The 17,500-nt window shown below is 37.1% G+C and overlaps 1 protein-coding gene across 1 annotated transcript in view; it reads left to right on the forward strand.

Annotated features, from left to right (window-relative positions):
- LOC144971013 (protein FAM135A-like) overlaps positions 1–17,500 on the forward strand; it is a 62,398-nt gene that overhangs the window by 384 nt on the left and 44,514 nt on the right. Inside the window, exon 1 of the mRNA XM_078911305.1 lies at positions 1–163. This exon is cut by the window's left edge and continues 384 nt beyond it. The gene's annotated coding sequence lies outside the window, so the exon portion shown is untranslated. The remainder of the gene's footprint in view (positions 164–17,500) is intronic.

Consider the following 17,500-nt stretch of genomic DNA (forward strand, 5'->3'; position numbering starts at 1 on the left):
TCAAACACAGTACTGTCTGGCCAAGTTCAATTTCAAGTGAGTCAGTGTTACTACTGACTGGACTTTCTGTTCTTTCTTGGAGTGAGAAATCCAGAAAACTTGGATTTGAATTAGACTCTGGGCTGAAATAATTTAAGACCTATAATCTACGTCAAGGATACTGGTAAGGACTTTTCTTTTTTGGTTTAATTACCTCATTCACTCACAACATTGGCCTTTTTTCTTTTTTTTCTTTTTTTTTTTTTACTCTTCAAATGAGTGTGCTTGAACGTGATCTGATTGACTGACTTTTTCAAAAGGTCGAGGCTAGGGAGACCAAGATTTTGGTCTCCTTAGCCATATTGGTCGATTTTGGCTAGGGAGACCAAGATTTTCGTTTATATGGAACTGTTTCTTTATGTTAAAGAGGCGAGTTTTTTCTTCTATTATTCATTGCTTGCCTGTATGTTTTTGTTGTTGTTCTTTCATTTTTAAAATGCATAAAACCGCAGGGCCAGATATGGTGGGAGAATTATGTAAAAACGGAAAAAATCATGACGCTATTTTAATACGAAATGAAAATCAAAGATACGTACAAGCAACAAGAACAAAACCTTGAGATAATTACTGTCAAGTTTGTTTTTTATTAGATAATGCATGCTGAGCCCTCTTTGGACACGGAGAGAAAATTATAGGTGGCGTTTTTATACACCTCCGTTGGAGGTGTACAAAAATGCATCGTTTTTATACACCTCTATTGGAGGTGTACAAAAACGGACCGTTTTTATGCACCTCCATTGGCGGTGATGGTAAATTGATGAAAATGTTGCTGCATACGTCCATGAGGTTTAAATAGTTTTAGATTGTAGTTTAGCACGCTGCCTAGTGATTACCGATAAACAATGATAATAAATTAAAGAATAATAACAATAATTAAACAAATCAAAGGTAAAAAGAAACATGGCACACAAATACTGATCTCAAATAAATAATTTTAGAAAATTAAAATCAAAGCTTTTAAAAAACATGATAAAAAGTTTTTGAAAAAAAAAAAAAAAGAAAGAAAAAAAGCAAACAAAAACAAAGTAAATAATAAAAAAAAAAAATGTCAACAATGGGAATCGAACCCGGTACTTTCAAGGTTGGAGTCTGACAGCTTGTCCACTGCGCTACGGAGCCACCTGACTGTTCACCACATTTAATTATTAATAAGGTCTTTCTAAAACGTTATTTTACCTTCAATGCAACTTCTATTTTCTGGTTTTATATTTCAATTTTTTAAATTATTATTATTTTTATATAAATTTATATTTAAAAAAAAAAATTGTGTGGGCGACCGGCCGATAACTTGCATCTCTTTTCTAACATTTATTGGCGTGATTATTGATTTGAATTTTTAAACCATTAATAGACAGAAGTAATTAAAACATTCGGATATTTTCAGTTTTTCCAAAAAAATTTAACTCAGTTTTTTACTCAGAAGTGCATGTTTGGCCAGATTGAAAGTTCCCTTCTTCTATTTTAAAGTATTTTAATGTGATAATCTTATATTAATGAAATCTGAAACAGGGAAAGCTTGTATGTAAAGTATATTTTACAATTTTTCAGGAGGTTAAAAAATTCTTATCAGTTTTGTAAAAGTTATAAATGGTTAAAAAGATGTTCTGCTAAAATATTATTTTAGATTTTAGAATATTTTTGTTGACAGAGGTGGTATGTGTTCCAATTTTTGATGTTAACAAAGCTAAAAAGCAATATAAGAATACACACAAAACACGATTTCTAGTTAGAGGGCACGCCATAGTGTTTGTCATTTGTCAATTTTTGACATTTGATGAAAGTCTACTACAGATCGTAATCAGATCATCTCTAGTTCATATTTATATACACATGAAATTGGAAATCATATTTTTGGTTGCTACATGTTTTTATAATTGAAATTTGGATTTTCTCAAGATTTATATATAATTGTTTTTTTTTGTTTTGGTGGCAGAAACAGTATTCTTTCTTTGAAAATAAGTCGGTCTGTAATTAGATTATAGATACATGATTGAAAAAAGTATGATGATAGAAAGAAAATTCAATCTTGTCATCATAGGGTTATGGAGGAGTTAAATGTATTTTTCTTACTTTGTGTTATGTTTTATCGCAGGAGACTTTCTTTATAAGACGCGTGCGCATGATTTTCATTGGATAATTTTTTATTTTTTCAAAAAGATATGAAAAACTTGGCTTGAAGGCTTTTGTGCTTTTGTCACAATAATTTGAATAAACAACCCCCCCCCCCCCCCCCCATTAAAAACCCCCTCCGCCCAAGGTCCCAGATAAAGTTGATATTTAAAAAAACGCGATTTCCACTTAATATGATCAAGGCAATCTGCATCGTTTTACTTGTAAGATGAGACATGTCATTTGTAAAGTGCTCTTTTAAGTATTTTTGACGGAGACAATACTGTAAGCTGCTAGATTCTCATTTCACACGTGATAACCGTGAGAGAATGAATAAAGAGTATTCTCCAAGGACTCAACATTGCTTCACCCACTGCGAGATTTGAACAAAGGTCCTGGAGGATGGAAGCTAAATTTTATACTCTATTAAAAAAAGTAGCCTTGCGAAGCCACAAAACCCATTGAGCCAGCATTTATTCTGGTTCCTTTACTGTGAAACAGACAATAACAATTGCTTGCTACCCTTTGGAAATGACACTAGTCTATAACAAAGTACTTTCCACCAGATGTAATAGAACTATCCACCCCATCTCGATTTTTACTCAGGATCCATTTTGGGCTCTTTGATTGTGAAGCGAGTGGTCTACCACCTGAACAATTCTACAGTATCAAATAAATGCCGCACCCCTGTCTATTTTTTTCCCAGAATGTTTGTCTACCAAATGGAAACAAAACAAAAAAACCTGAAAAAAAATAGCATGTTGTTCAATTTTTATAATTAAATCATTTCGAAAAAGATATTCTCAATGCTGTTGCTGGTATTTTACTAGCAGTATAAATGATTGAAAGAAAACTATTTTATACACCACTTCTTGCCTCGTCTAAATTAGAAATGCCCAAAATGCGCATCCCCCCCCCCCCCCCCCCCCGCAGCCTTCTATTCTGACTCCCTTTCTATTGAAGTTTGGCCATGGTACACACCCCCCCCCCCCAACCCCTTTCTATTTGGTACAGGTTACCCCCAAATGCCATGCTACCTACTTAAAGTTTTATTTTGTTGCCGGTTACTGACCATGCCTAATTCCATATTTATGACCCACCCACTGTCTTCGTAAATCTAGTATTGTGTCAGAATGAACAAGAAGAAGAGTTTGGAGTCAAAATGATCAGTTGTAGGAAATTTGAATGTTTTGTTTTGAAATACAAAAATTTACTGCCTCAGTGTGCATTGAATGACTCAAATTTATTAGTTAAACATTAAATTGAATAGGGATTGAAGTGGTCGAGTAGTTAAGACATTGCACTTTGACCTGGAGGGTTCTGGGGTTGGAGCCCGATTTAAACACTCTCTTTTTCTTTATTTTAGAAAATATCTCAGGCATGATTATTTACACTCGGTTTGCTCACGTTTGTTTGATGGCCAACAGCAACACTTAACTTGTAGGATGAGACATGACACCTTTTGGACAGAAACAATGTTTGTTGTTAACGGCCAGGTACTCATTTTACACCTGAGAACGGTGAGAGAATGTGAGTAAAGAGCCTTTTCCAAGGACTTAACTATGCACCGAGCGTGGCTCGAACCCAGGACCTTCCGATCCCAAAAGCGAGTGTCATACCACAAGACCACATAGCCACACAAATTCTTAAACCTGAGACTTCTGATTCTCTAATGGTCCAGACTTCTCTCTGAAGTGGTGAAGATTGTGACTGGAACCTCAAACTGTTGGTTCTCTATCTGACCCTGAATGTTGTAGGCTGACAGTCACAGGGGAAGTTTACTTATTACCTGAGCATTTATATTGAGTAATAACCACTAGAACTGCTCAACGTGCTTTATAAAGGGTTTCACATTTAACAAATAGGATGAAGCATATTTGTCTGTTACTGTTAGGTGATACTACAATTTTCTTTTTCGATTAGTAAAGACAATGCTGAACGGCCAGGTACTTTTTTACACCTAGGTATGGTGAGAGAATATGAATAAAGAGCCTTTTCCAGGGACTCAAATTCTCAACTGTGTGCTACTCAGAGCAGGGCTTGAATCCTGGTCCAAAAGCGAGTGTCATACCTCAAGATCACATAGATAGATCAATCTCTTACATCTCCAGACTAGGATTTGGACACCCGCTCAAAGGGTAGTTTTGGTTTTATTTTTGTTCTCCATCTGATTTAATGAATGAATAAATTATGTGTGGCAAGAAATAAACATTAAACATTTTTGATGGTATACGTTTCAGAAAAATACTCACCAGAACTGCCCACCAGATTAATAATACTTCACATTAAACTTTGTGCAACTTTTAACTTTAGCGTCTATAGATCTGATCGAGAGAATATAACGAGAACTGATCAATAACAAAGAGAAGGGTGACTTCAACTACATTCAATCTTTGGAGACAGCCATTAAACAATTATTATTATTTTTTTTGCAACTATTATTAAAATCGTTGGGTTTAAAAAAAAACAACAAAACCCCTGCTTTTTCAGTTTGCTCCTTTAGTAATCTTTTGAAATAAAACTTTTTATAAATTTTATTTTGAGGCTGAAATGATAAAATTTCTGAATCAAACGTAACCAAGATGAAATGAGAAATCGGTCAGTTATGCCCAGGGAGGTAACTCTTTCAAGACAATACCGTTGTCTTGATTACAGGCGTTATCTCCCTTGGCTATAGCAAGCAACTCCTCCCCCCCCCTCCCCCACATGATTATTTTTCATTACTCGATATTTGAACCTACGAGTTTTCTGGCCAAAATGTTAACATTACGACAGAATTTTGATAAGTTCAGATCAATTAGACCCATAGAGCTGGGGTTTATCCCTGTTTCAATAGCGTGACAATAGCAATTACTTGCTGCCAGTAACTGGACTCTCTTTCCGACAGATATAACAGACTCAGCTACTCTATCAATGCTGGGTTGACAGTGGGAGGCGGGAGGGGGTGGTCATATAAAAAAAAAAAAAAAATCTGGACTTCACCCGACCGGAATCGATCTCCGTTCTTTTTGCATGTGATGAGTGTGCTCTACCGAGTAATCGTACATTGATTGATCCAGATGTTTTCAAAAACCAGATCAGTGGGCAAGGGGTTACATACTGTGTCTTCTATCCCCTTATATCTGTTTTCCAACATGCTTTCTGTCTTTGTCTTTGCATGAGATTACTTGGATTTGTCCTGGCCCTGGCCGGAGTCCAAGCTGGGAGGGAAACAGTCAAATGCATAGTTATTGTTGTGGGAGATGATATTATTTTCCTTGTAAATCATCTCTCTGTAATGTATTTTTTTGTTATTTTTCATGTATACTGTAGGCATTTGAGTGTATTCCTCTTTGTTGGATTTTGTGCTTGTGTCCGGATGAGACTTATAAGTGATCTCAAACTAGGTGCATTGGTGGTATGCTCTTGGAATCTACATCTGATCCCTATTTGTTCCCAGTTCCCCTATGTCTTACTTTTTCTTGGGTGCTTTAATTGTAATTTTAGAACTTTTTACTATCCCATTTTCTTCCTTTTTACTGGCGCTGATATAACCTAAATGTGTTGCAAGCGCCGTAAAACCCTTAAAAACAAAACAAAACAAAAACCAGATCGTTGATGAATCTAAGTAGTCCCCAATCCTGACACGGACCGTAGCCTTCGTTAACTTAAAGCCTGACATTGACCAAAAAATGACGTCAAAATGCCAGTCTTAGGCCACAAATGAAAACAAATTGTGAGTTGTATTCAATAGTTCAACCTATGGGACCACTTGTTTCCATGAGCTCTACTAACGAAAACTCACTAGGCGGTGCAAAAACCAAATAATGACCTCAAAATGCCAGTCTTTTTGGGTTTCAGTGTCAGGCTATAACATAACGATGGTTACGCACGGACACGGTTCTGACAGATAGCGTATCGATTTACTTTTTGGGCAAAAAGCTTTTATCAACTTTTATATCGATTAATGGAGATGACGTAGATCTGGTCTAAAACGTCTCAAATGTGAGACTTTCTTTAGAACATCTAAAAGTTGAGCTTTAAAATTGAGCTTTTATATAGTGCAATATCCTCTAAACGTGAACAAAGCGCTTTACAAGGGGTCCCTGGTCAACAGCAACATTTAACATTTAGGACGGGACATGACGCCCGTTAGGCGATATTACATTTTTTTTTCGGACAGAGACAACACTGTTAACGGCTAGGTACTCATTTTACACATGAGTACGGTGAGAGAATGTGAGTAAAGAGCCTTCTCCAAGGACTCGATTATGCGCCGAGCGAGGCTCGAACCCAGGACCATCCGATCTGAAAGCGAGTGTCATACCACTAGACCACATAGCCGCAGAAGTGGAAGTGGTCCTTTTTGAGCCGTCAGTCTCATGGAGCCAGAGTTTAACCCGATGCATTGTGATTAATCGTTTTGTTAAATCGGCTTATTTCTCTTGTTAAATAGGCCCGAGTGCAAGTGGAAATGCGGGAGACGAAGAGAGAGAGAGAGAGAGAGAGAGAGAGAGAGAGAGAGAGAGAGAGAGAGAGAGAGAGAGAGAGAAAGAGAGAGAGAGAGAGAGTACTTGGAATCGCATCCCCACCACCAACTGCTCACCTACCAATAATGTAAGATCGTCATCTTCTCCTCCACAGCCGTAACAAGAGTTGCCAGTTCGGCGTTTTGAATACCAAATAAATATTATTGTTTAAAAAGCGCTTTTTGTAGCTGTTGACATTTTTGCTCTTTGTGAAAATCACTTAATTTTACCGTCTAATGGGGACGAAATAAAAAAAGGAACGAAAATGACGTCACTCAGCTCTTTGGTATTGTTTTTGGTCAGACATTATATGATTAGTTTTCACTACATTGTATGAATCAGACAATAAATGTTAAAGGTGACACGACATAGTTTTGTGTTTTGGTACGTTATTTTGGGTTGCAGATGTTATGAGTGTTATTTTTTTTTGGTTTTTTTTTTTAGCCTTGCATCAATAGTATTTCCATTTTCTCGAGTCATAGGTCACATTGTAAAATGTGCTCAAAATTACCTACATACGCATAAAACAAAAATCTCATCAGGCTTCCCAATATAGATAGTTCGAAGATGACGTCACTCAGGTCTTTGTTATTGTTTTTTGCCATCCACGTTTATGAGTAAAGCTCACTGAACTGTTTTAACCCGACTATAAACGTTCATGGATACACACAGCTTTGTGTGTTGGTCCGTTATACTTCCGGATGGCAATGTTATGAGCTTCTTAGCCAAGCGCATACTATCTATAGATAGTTCGAAGATGATGTCACTCAAGCCTTTGTTGTTATATTTTGCCATCCGCGTTTGTGAGTAATGTTCACTGAACTGTATTATCCCGACTATAAACGTTCTTGGATACACACAGTTTTGTGTGTTGGTCCGTTATACTTCCGGATGGCAATGTTATGAGCTTCTTCGCAAAGCGCATACTATCAATACATCAGCACAATAGGTCATTTTGTTCAGCTTGAGCCATGAATATATTTGCAGCTTGCATAAACCAAGACAGCTCTGAAACAAACAAAACTATGTCTAACACTTGACGGGACCTTAGTGAGGACTAACCACCCAACTGGCGGTCTAAACACAATAGAATGTCGAGTGACGTCAATTTCATTCATAATATATGTATACAAATTCACAGTATTGCTGCAATATATGCTAATTTTCACCCCTAAACTGGACAAAACAATGTAAAATTCTATGGCTGCGGGATAAGAAAATAAAATAAAATATTTCTGATTTGATGTGCATAGGTTTTTATCTATTTGTCTAATTTTTTTTTTAGCATAAAGAAGGGGTGCTTAAAAAAAAACAAAAACAAAAACAAAAAAACCCCAAACACATGGCGTTTCTCTCCCGGACTATTTGGCACTTTTCCTCTGACTTATTTGGCATTTTGTGAACAAAATTCCCTGGCATACCGGACTGTGGCGGACCATGAGCATGAAGGCGAGGACAACATTAAGTCATTAAGTGCGTGCGTTCCGTCGTTCAGGTTATACATACTGTTACCCAGTGGGGCATTTTCCTGTGTTAATTGGAACTCTTATCACTATTTGCATTGTTCCCGGGAGGATATTCTCTTTTGTATAGATCGGTTTCTTTTTTTAGTGGTATCAGTATCAGTGAAATGAAGTGAAGCAAAGAACGGTTGTGCTGGATCTTTGGTTGGCTGGGTGATGCCCGGAGTGGATAATAATAATAATAATAATAATAATAATAATAATAATAATAATAATAATAATAATAATAATAATAGTAATAGTAATAGTCATAATAATAATAATATATGTGACCCATCGCGTCAGGATGGTATAATGTTGGAATAAATTAAAGGAATAGATTTGACCCTTAATTCAAAATGATCCAAAATTGGATTTTTTTATAATCCATTTTTTTCTTTTCCTTTTTTTTTGTGTGTGTGTTTCAGAAGGACAAAACTGCTACGGTGTCATTCTCTAACCGTTTTGACAGTTCTACAGAATTGTAAAAAAACAAACAAAAAAAAAACCAAAACAAAGCAACAAACCCCAACCCGCCATTCCCCCCCCCCCAAAAAAAAAAAAAAAAAAAAGTAAAAACAAACAACAAAAAAAACAAAAACAAAACAAAAAAAACAGTATTGCTCGTGTTCTTGTTTCAAAACAATACATTGTTAATAATAGTGCTATTTGTTACGGGAAAATCGATCTGAACATTGTTAGCTTGAAAACAAAGAAATCATTTTTTTCCCCCCGTATACACGGTTAGAGAATGATATCATCATAATACAGTATACTTATTTAAACTCGAATATTATAAGTTAAACTTAGAGTTTAATTTTAAACGTCGGGTTAACTCGGGATTATTACCGTTTTGACGATTGGTGACATAATATTAGCGAATGTGTAAAATTAATGGAGAGGATGTACGGAGTTAGGTTATGAACGTTTTGGGATCAGACTTTTAATCAACAAAAACAAATCAAAAAAATCCCCCCCCCCAAAAAAAAAAAATAAATAAATACAAAAACAAAAACAAAACAATAACATAAAAATAAAACAAAGAACAGAAACAAAACAATATTTACAACAATTAGCCTCTAAACGGAATGAAATGTCTTAACAATATAATAGTACTTACTTACTTAATCCTCTTCGGGCCTTGAGGCACATAGGGCATCCACCAGACATCTCCATTTTTTGCGATCGGCTGCTTTTGCGGTGGCTGTATTCCAGGACAGGCCTGCTTCCTTTAATTCTTTCTCCATCGTCCTTCGCCAGGTTTCTTTGGGTCTTCCCCGCTTTCTCTTCCCATCTGCTGTCCAGTACAAGGCTGTCTTGGGAAGTGACCCTTTTTCCATTCTGGCCACATGACCCAGCCAACGCCATCTTCTTCTTTTTATTTGGCTAAAAAAAACAAAAAAAAAAAAAAAAACAAAAAAAAACAACAATATAATAGTGGCAGGTATTAATTCCATGTTTTTTGTTTATTTCTTGATTTTTGTCGATGAAGGGTTGTGAGTGTGTCTGAACCGCTCATTGTGCTGTATCGTTTTTCATCGATGCATTCTATACATTTTGCAAATACGATTTTGTGTCCTCTAGAAATGGCTTCGTCGATTGTAAAACCCTGATGGGAGCGTACGTAGCCTCCTGAAAGTAAAGTTAACGATGGCTGCGATTATTGGATGTGGCAGTTAGTTAGTGATTTTTATCAAATCATGGGAAATGGAATAATGGACGCGAAGGACACTATTTGTATTTGATGGTTTTTAGTGATTCATTTTTTATGACAGCAGTTATTTTATTGTTTCTTTCGCTATTTATTATCATTGTTGTTGTTGCTATTGTTGTTTTATTTTTCTTCATGAAACGCGACCCCCCCCCCTACCCAACATACAATATATTTGATTTGATGACACTAAAGAGTATATATTGCAATTTTAAGGGTGTCGCAAATGGATGTTGAAATATGGATTTATGTATTTGTTGTAAAAAGTATTTTCTGTTGAATATAAAAAGCAGGTGATCGAAATAAGAGTTCTCTTCTCGTAACATGAAAGACCTATGGCTCAAATGAATTCGGGTTATTGTTAAGTTGCATATTAAACCCTTTTTCTGAATAAACCAGTGCGAACTGTCCTTAAGACTAGGTATCTGTCGGCTTTCTTTCTGCGTCTGACTTCATTCTTGGTGTACAGGCATGGCCGACTGGAGTATTATAGTAGGGCTATGTGTACAGGATATGTGATTGTGATGCATTTGGCATTCAGCGATTGTTTGGATGTGCAAACGAACCTACTGCTTCTATCATCGCGATTTCCGTCCATCTTCCTTCCCAGTTTCGATGATCATGGTTATTTATTTTCCATTTCATCAGAAATTTTGAGTTTACCTTTCATAGATTACATATCTGTGCAATGTTCCTATGCTGTGTGCATGTTAACGTCAAGAGGTAAATAGAAACCAAGTGTCTCCACCACGAGTAAACTGCCGTGCTCTTGGGGGGGGGGGGGGGTCATAAAAAAACAACAAAACAAAAACAAAAGACAACGCATTTTAAAGATATTGGCCAGAAAACTCGCCCTTCAAATATCGGTCGATTAAAACGACTCATCTCTTTGTCAAAGACTCTAATTTGGGACTTCAGTAAGTCTTCAAGGATGACCCCGGTTTGAGAGTTTTCGCAAGCTGGGGGTCATTTTAATCGATTCTATTTCGAGAGCGAATATACTGGCCAAATATGTAAAATTATGTTGTTGTTTTTGTTTTTTTTTGTTTTTTTTTTGTTTGTTAGTTTTTTAATTTATCAGTCTACTCATAGCCGTCGTTAACTTATACGAGTAGCTTGGCACTGACTAAAAAAAAAATACGTCCAAAGACAAGTCTTTCGCCATAAAAGAAAACAAATCATGAGTTGTATTCATTAGCTCAGCCAATGGGGTCGCTCGTTTCCTTGAGCACTACTAACAACAACTCACTGGGCGCTGCACAAACCTAAAAAAATGACGTTAAAAGATAAGTCCCGGTGGACCCTAGTGTCAGGCTATATTAGTTAACGATGGCTACGGTCAACGGAGTTAAGCCAATGTCTACATCGATCCCGAGAAGTGTATCTGGTTCGTTAGTTTTTCATCTCCCCAGTCTGCTCCGCCAGCCCAACTATAATTAATGTCTATTTCAATTTAGTTGAATGTGATGTTTGGACCAAGTTACGTTCTCAAATGGAATCAGTCTTGCAGTTATTCTTGAACGGAGAAATCTCTAAAACAGTTGACTCCGGATTGGTACATTATGGTATATTTTAACATTGGATCAGTACTCTAGCTGCTCGGGTTCAATTTCTTCAATTCTCCCCCTCTTGTCTACATCACCGTTACCATTTCCGTGTGGCCATGAGAATGCTGTCTCTGTCTCGTTCTTACAGCGTCAACGATTTGGACTCGAAAGATGACGACACCACATCAGACAAACGTCCAGGTGAGATATATTTCCACAACGGGCGGTATAGATAGTTCGAAGATGACGTCACTCAGGCCTTTGTTATTGTTTTTGCCATCCGCGTTTGTGAGTTGTTCTCACTAAACTGTATTAACCAGACTATAAAAGTTCATGGTTACACAGAGTTTGTGTGTTGGTCCGTTATACTTCCGGATGGCAATGTTGTGAACTCCTTGGCCAAGCGCATTCTATCTATAGGGGCTGGGGGTGGGGGGGGTGGTGGGGGGTTAGGGCTCTGCTGGTAGGGTCTCTTTTCATATTTCATCTGTACTTTTCTCAATGGCTTTCTGTGCTTGCCTTGAGTGAGACGATTGCATTATTAGCGTCGTGTCTCGGCATGGTATATATGTTAACTGTCGTCTTTGCTTAGGATTCTTTTGGTGGATGTTTAGCTATGTAAACCCCCCCCCCCCCCCACCAACAAAAAATAATAATATAAAAATTATAAAAAAAAACAAACCCGCAACACACACACAAAAAAAACAACAAAAAAAACACACAAACACACACACACACACACACACACACACAACAAAACAAAAACAAAAAACAACAGAACTCCAGTACCTGCTATATTCAGAATTTAGACGGCCATCATCATTATAGTCATCTTCATCATCATCATCATCATCATCTTCATCATCATCATCATCATCATCATCATCATCATCCTCGTCGTCATCGTCATCTCATTAAATTAGTAACAAGGGAAGACCGAAAAGGCTCGACGCGGCTCTTGTATTTTCAAAACGATAATAGATGAGACATTGACAAAGGTATCAAAACACAGCACATTTTATGTCCTTTCCGTTTATCATCATTTAAATTTCAGCACAATCACCCTTCCCATCCACACACACACACAAGCACAAGCACACACACACACACACACACACACACACAGAGTTGCCAATTGATGCACTAGTTATTATCTACATCGTGTGGAAGAAGAATTACACCAGCGAGTCACCTCCGCCTACACCTCGCCAAATTCTGCCCTCTTGAGGTGTTTCTTAACTCTTAAGAATACGCTTCAACAGTCGTAACGTCACTTCCCCCGTAATGACGCATGATAAGTTAGTAACTGGCTCTAAACTATCGGAACAATGGCGGACGCCCTTATGAAATATTTCTCCGACGAGCATAAAAGCGTATCCAGAGGAAAAAAAAACAAACAACATTATAAATCTGATCATGTTTTGACTTTTACACATTCTGATCACAAGACTTATGAAAAGTTCTAGCCAGCATGAAGAATAAGTAGTACCGATTTTCTTTGTTTAGAACCACGATGGCCGCCGTTGCCTGGCGACGTGAATCAGACTATTGAATCCAATTGTAATGGGTTCTACGACTTCAAGAAAACTTCCTCTTTCAATCATGCGTTTATGTGAGCATTCTCGGTATCCAACGGACACATACATTTCTGTAACCCAGGATTTCTCAAAAAGTATATCCATCTCTTCCCTCTGAAATTCCAAGCCTTTTTTGAAATTATCAGATTATTTGATCCAGCGATTACTTCGATTAAGTTTGTAAATTTTATTGTTGTTGTTGATTTTCTGCGGTTAGTGCAATTTTTGGACGAGCCTGTTCATTAATGTTAGTGGAGACAGCACCAGTTCCAGTAAAACACCTTTGAGCTGTTCGAATACCAACTGACGAGTCACTATAAACACGTTTCATCTCTGCAGTAAGGAACTCAGTCACACTCACGCTGTTTATTGTATATTTGTGTGTGTGTGTGTGTGTGTGTATGTGTGTGTGTGGGTGTATGTGTGTGTGTTTCTTTCAAATAAGATAAATTAAGATCAAGAAATAGCGGCTATGTGGTCAAGTGGTATGACACTCGCTTTCGGATCGGAAGGTCCTGAGTTCGAGCCTCGCTCGGCGCATAGTTGAGTCCTTGGAAAAGGCTCTTTACTCACATTCTCTCACCGTACTCAGGTGTAAAATGAGTACCTGGCCGTAAACAGCGTTGTCTTTGTCCGGAAAAAAAAAATGTATTATCGCCTGACAGGCGTCATGTCCCGTTTTACATGTTACGTGTTGCGCTTTGAGCACATTCAGTGGATATTGCGCTATATAAAAACTCAATTTAAACAAAATGATTTTAAAACAAAATTGGGTGACATAATAGAAGAATATATTACGCACATGTATAGTTAGTGAGTTCAATACAATCAGAGATATTCAATAGGCGTCAAGACTTCTCAGTCAAGCCTAGTCGTAACATTGGACATGTCGCCACCGCCTATAATATGTATCCGATTAAGGGTGTGATGATATTATTACATGTCACCTCTTCCCCCCCCCCTTTCCATACTTCCCACACGCCCCCCTGTACATTTCATCATGGCAGGATGGTACCTGTGCCATATTCTGGAGCCAATTCTCTTTAAAATTACGTAACGTCACTTCCCTCGTAATGGCGCATGGTAACTTAGTAACTGACTCTAAACTATCGGAACAATGGCGGATTTCTTATGAAATATTTCTCCGACTAGCATAAAAGCGTGTCCAGAGGGGGGAAAACCCCCCCATTATAAATCTGATCATGTTTTGACTTTTACACATTCTGATCACAAGACATATGAAACGTTCTAGTCAGCATGAAGAATGAAAAGTACCGATTTTCTTTGTTTAGAACACGATGGCCGCCGTTGCTGGGCGACGTGACATCAGACTGTTGAATCCAATTCTCAACTAAACTGCCATGCTCTGAAGAAAAACATTTTTTAAAGGTTTTAGCCAAAAACTCTTTCTTGTTTTTTTTTTTTTTTTTTTTTTTTTTTTTTTTTTTTAATCGATCGATCAAAATGACCCTCATCTTGTCACCTTGTCTAAAGCTCTCAAGACTGGATCTTCCAGGTCCTAGTTTTTAGAAGTTAAAAAAATAAATCTCTTCCATCTCTCTTTTCACGCCAAGGCGATTTAAAATGAATTTGTTTAGTTCTCACTTCGTTTCGGTGTCTTCGACTTTGAACAAATTATGTATTCGCCCACGGTATTTTAAGCATTCTTTTTTAAGGGCCACGTTTTTCTTCCCGTCATCATACGTTCTTTCCACATCGTCTGAGACCTGGATAAATTGTAGTTGCAAACATCTGGGTGTTATAAACAATTTATTATCTGTTTATTCTGTGACATGTCTATTTGAATAATATTTTTGTGGTAAATTATCATTTACTTGATTCAATAAAGAGTGATAATTTAATTTTTGTATGGCGCTTGTCTGAGATTACGAAATATCGGGAAATTCATGTTATCTGTGTTTAGATTTTGCCTCGATTAACATTACCGATGGTTTGTTTCCATTTAAAGAAAGTATGATATAAAATTAAAATATCGTACAAGGTGGACTTGCGAAATGTGAAAGAGAAAAATAAAGAACAAAACAAACCAAAAAGATATAAAATGTTAATAAAAAATAGACAAAAATAAAAGAAATACTGATTGAATTTGAATAAACATATTAAAATGTAATACTGGTATTCTCGGTCTCACGTCATTTCAAGTGTAGGATAATGAAAATAATGCACAACCATATCCCACTTAATTATAAGTCGATAGTCGATATCATCTACTCTCTCTCTCTCTCTCTCTCTCTCTCTCTTGCCTCTCTGTCTCTCTCCGTCTCTCTCTCTCTCTCTCTGTTCTCTCTTTCTACCCCCCCCTCCCTCTCTCCCTTCCCAATTTTCTCTCCCCTCCTCCCGGCTATCTCTGTGTGTCTCTCCTCCTATCTGTCTGCGTCTCCCCTTACTCTCACTCCTTTCATTCCCTCTGTTCCTCCCCCCTCCATCTTCACTCGTTCAATCTCTATCTGAAACGATCTGTGAGTGCCGCCGCTGTCTTTATTGGGCCTCTAAGCTCCTGGTGTTGACCCAGTTTTGGATAGAGTTGCAACACTAATACCAGCTGATGATGATATCCGGGGGGCAAATCAGTCTTCTTGTCATCTCTCTCTCTCTCTCTCTCTCTCTCTCTCTCTCTCTCTCTCTATCTATCTCTCTCTCTCTTTCTCTCTCTCTCTCTCTGTGTCCTCTCTCTCTCACTCTCTCTCCCTCTCTGTCACTCTTTCTTTCTTTCACCACTTATACAGACGGCAGCCCGAGATTGGACCCCTTCGGCAATCTACAGTCCAATAGGCATTAAAACGATCCTGTCCTATTGCAGGATGGATAAGAATGGATGGTGGAGTGTGTAGGTTGGGAAGAAAAATGTTTGTTGCTTTTAAAGATTAGTAAATATGCTTTACGAAATATTCCTCCTTCCTGTTTCTTTCTCTCTCTCTCTCTCTCTCTCTCTCTCTCTCTCTCTCTCTCTCTCTCTCTCTCTCTCTCTCTTTATGCCAGTCTCTCTCTCTCTCTCTCTCTCTCTCTCTCACTCTGTGTGTGCTTGTGTGTACGTGTGTTTATACTCGTGTGTGTGTACGTGTGCGTATATGTCTTGGTGTGTATATGTGTTTGTGTGTTTATCTTTTGTTGTTGTTATTGTTGTTGTTGAGTGATACATTAGTGGAAAGCAATCTCTTTTATTTATTTGTTTTAAAATATCCTCTGACTAATGCCAAACAAAAGTTGATTTCAATATGGCCGTGATACAACGATATAATTACGGTTTGCTGACGGATTGTACCAAAAACTACGAAATTGATTGTGTTGAATTGAGATAATGGGACTCCGAGTCATGCGTTGGTCCGGTAATTCAATCCCACCGTTCGTGGAAAACGAGTACGAGGATTTGTGGAATTCGGGTGGCCGTTAAAAGGGGGATAGACTGTATGACTGTATTTTCATCCTTTTTCTTTTTATATTTCTGTCTTTCTTTCTATTTTTTATTTCTTCTTCTCCCATTTGCTTCAGTTTTAGAAAGACGTAGATATCATTATTTTTCTTCTATCGAGCTCGTAATGTGTTATACACGAAACTAAGGCTCTTACTTATATGTCTTTTTCTTTTTCTTTTTCTTCTTCTTCTTCTTCTTCTTCTTCTTCTTCTTCTTCTTCTTCTTCTTCTTCTTCTTCTTCTTCTTCTTCTTCTTCTTCTTCTTCTTCTTCTTCTTCTTCTTCTTCTTCTTCTTCTCCTTCTTCTCTTCTCTCTTCTTCTCTCTTCTTCTTCTTTCTCTTCTTCTTCTTCTTCTTCTTCTTCTTCTTCTTCTTCTTCCTTTCTTCTTCTTCTTCTCTTCTTCTTCTTCTTCTTCTTCTCTTCTTCTTCTTCTTCTTCTTCTTCTTACTCTTTTATTATTATTATTATTATTATTATTATTATTATTATTATTATTATTATTATTATTATTATTTTATTATTATTATTATTATCATCATCATCATCATCATCATCATCATCATCATCATCATCATCATCATCATCATCATCATCATCATCATCATCATCATCATCATCATCATCATCATCATCATCATTATGGATACTGAACGTTTCTATACTTTCGTGCAACAATTCGATCAAATTGTCTGATGATCTAAATGGATTAGGTCTAGACTCTAATTGTTACCATAGATAGATTCTGAAACCAACGCAAACTATTCTCCATTATTAAAAGATGTGAAACCACGCACATAACTGCGTTTGGTTATCATCAGCTTTGCAAATATGTATCTATGCGCAGACAGATTTGATCCAAACATTTTCATTTATTTGTTTCAGGCCTTTGTGTTTTTTGCGTTTTTTCTTTCATTTGTGTGGATATTCATGTTCTGTGATTTTTTTAACAGAATGATTCAGAAGTTTACTGACGGGAGTTTTTGTTGTAACGACTGATCTATGAAGTAGGTGATGTTTTCTCTCGGATGTTTTACCTTTGTGTGTGTGTGTGTGTGTGTGTGTGTGTGTGTGAGTT

Source organism: Berghia stephanieae, chromosome 1 (assembly GCF_034508935.2).
Source record: "Berghia stephanieae isolate SIO BIC M18660-M18661 chromosome 1, UCSD_Bste_1.3, whole genome shotgun sequence".
Taxonomy (NCBI): domain Eukaryota; kingdom Metazoa; phylum Mollusca; class Gastropoda; order Nudibranchia; family Aeolidiidae; genus Berghia; species Berghia stephanieae.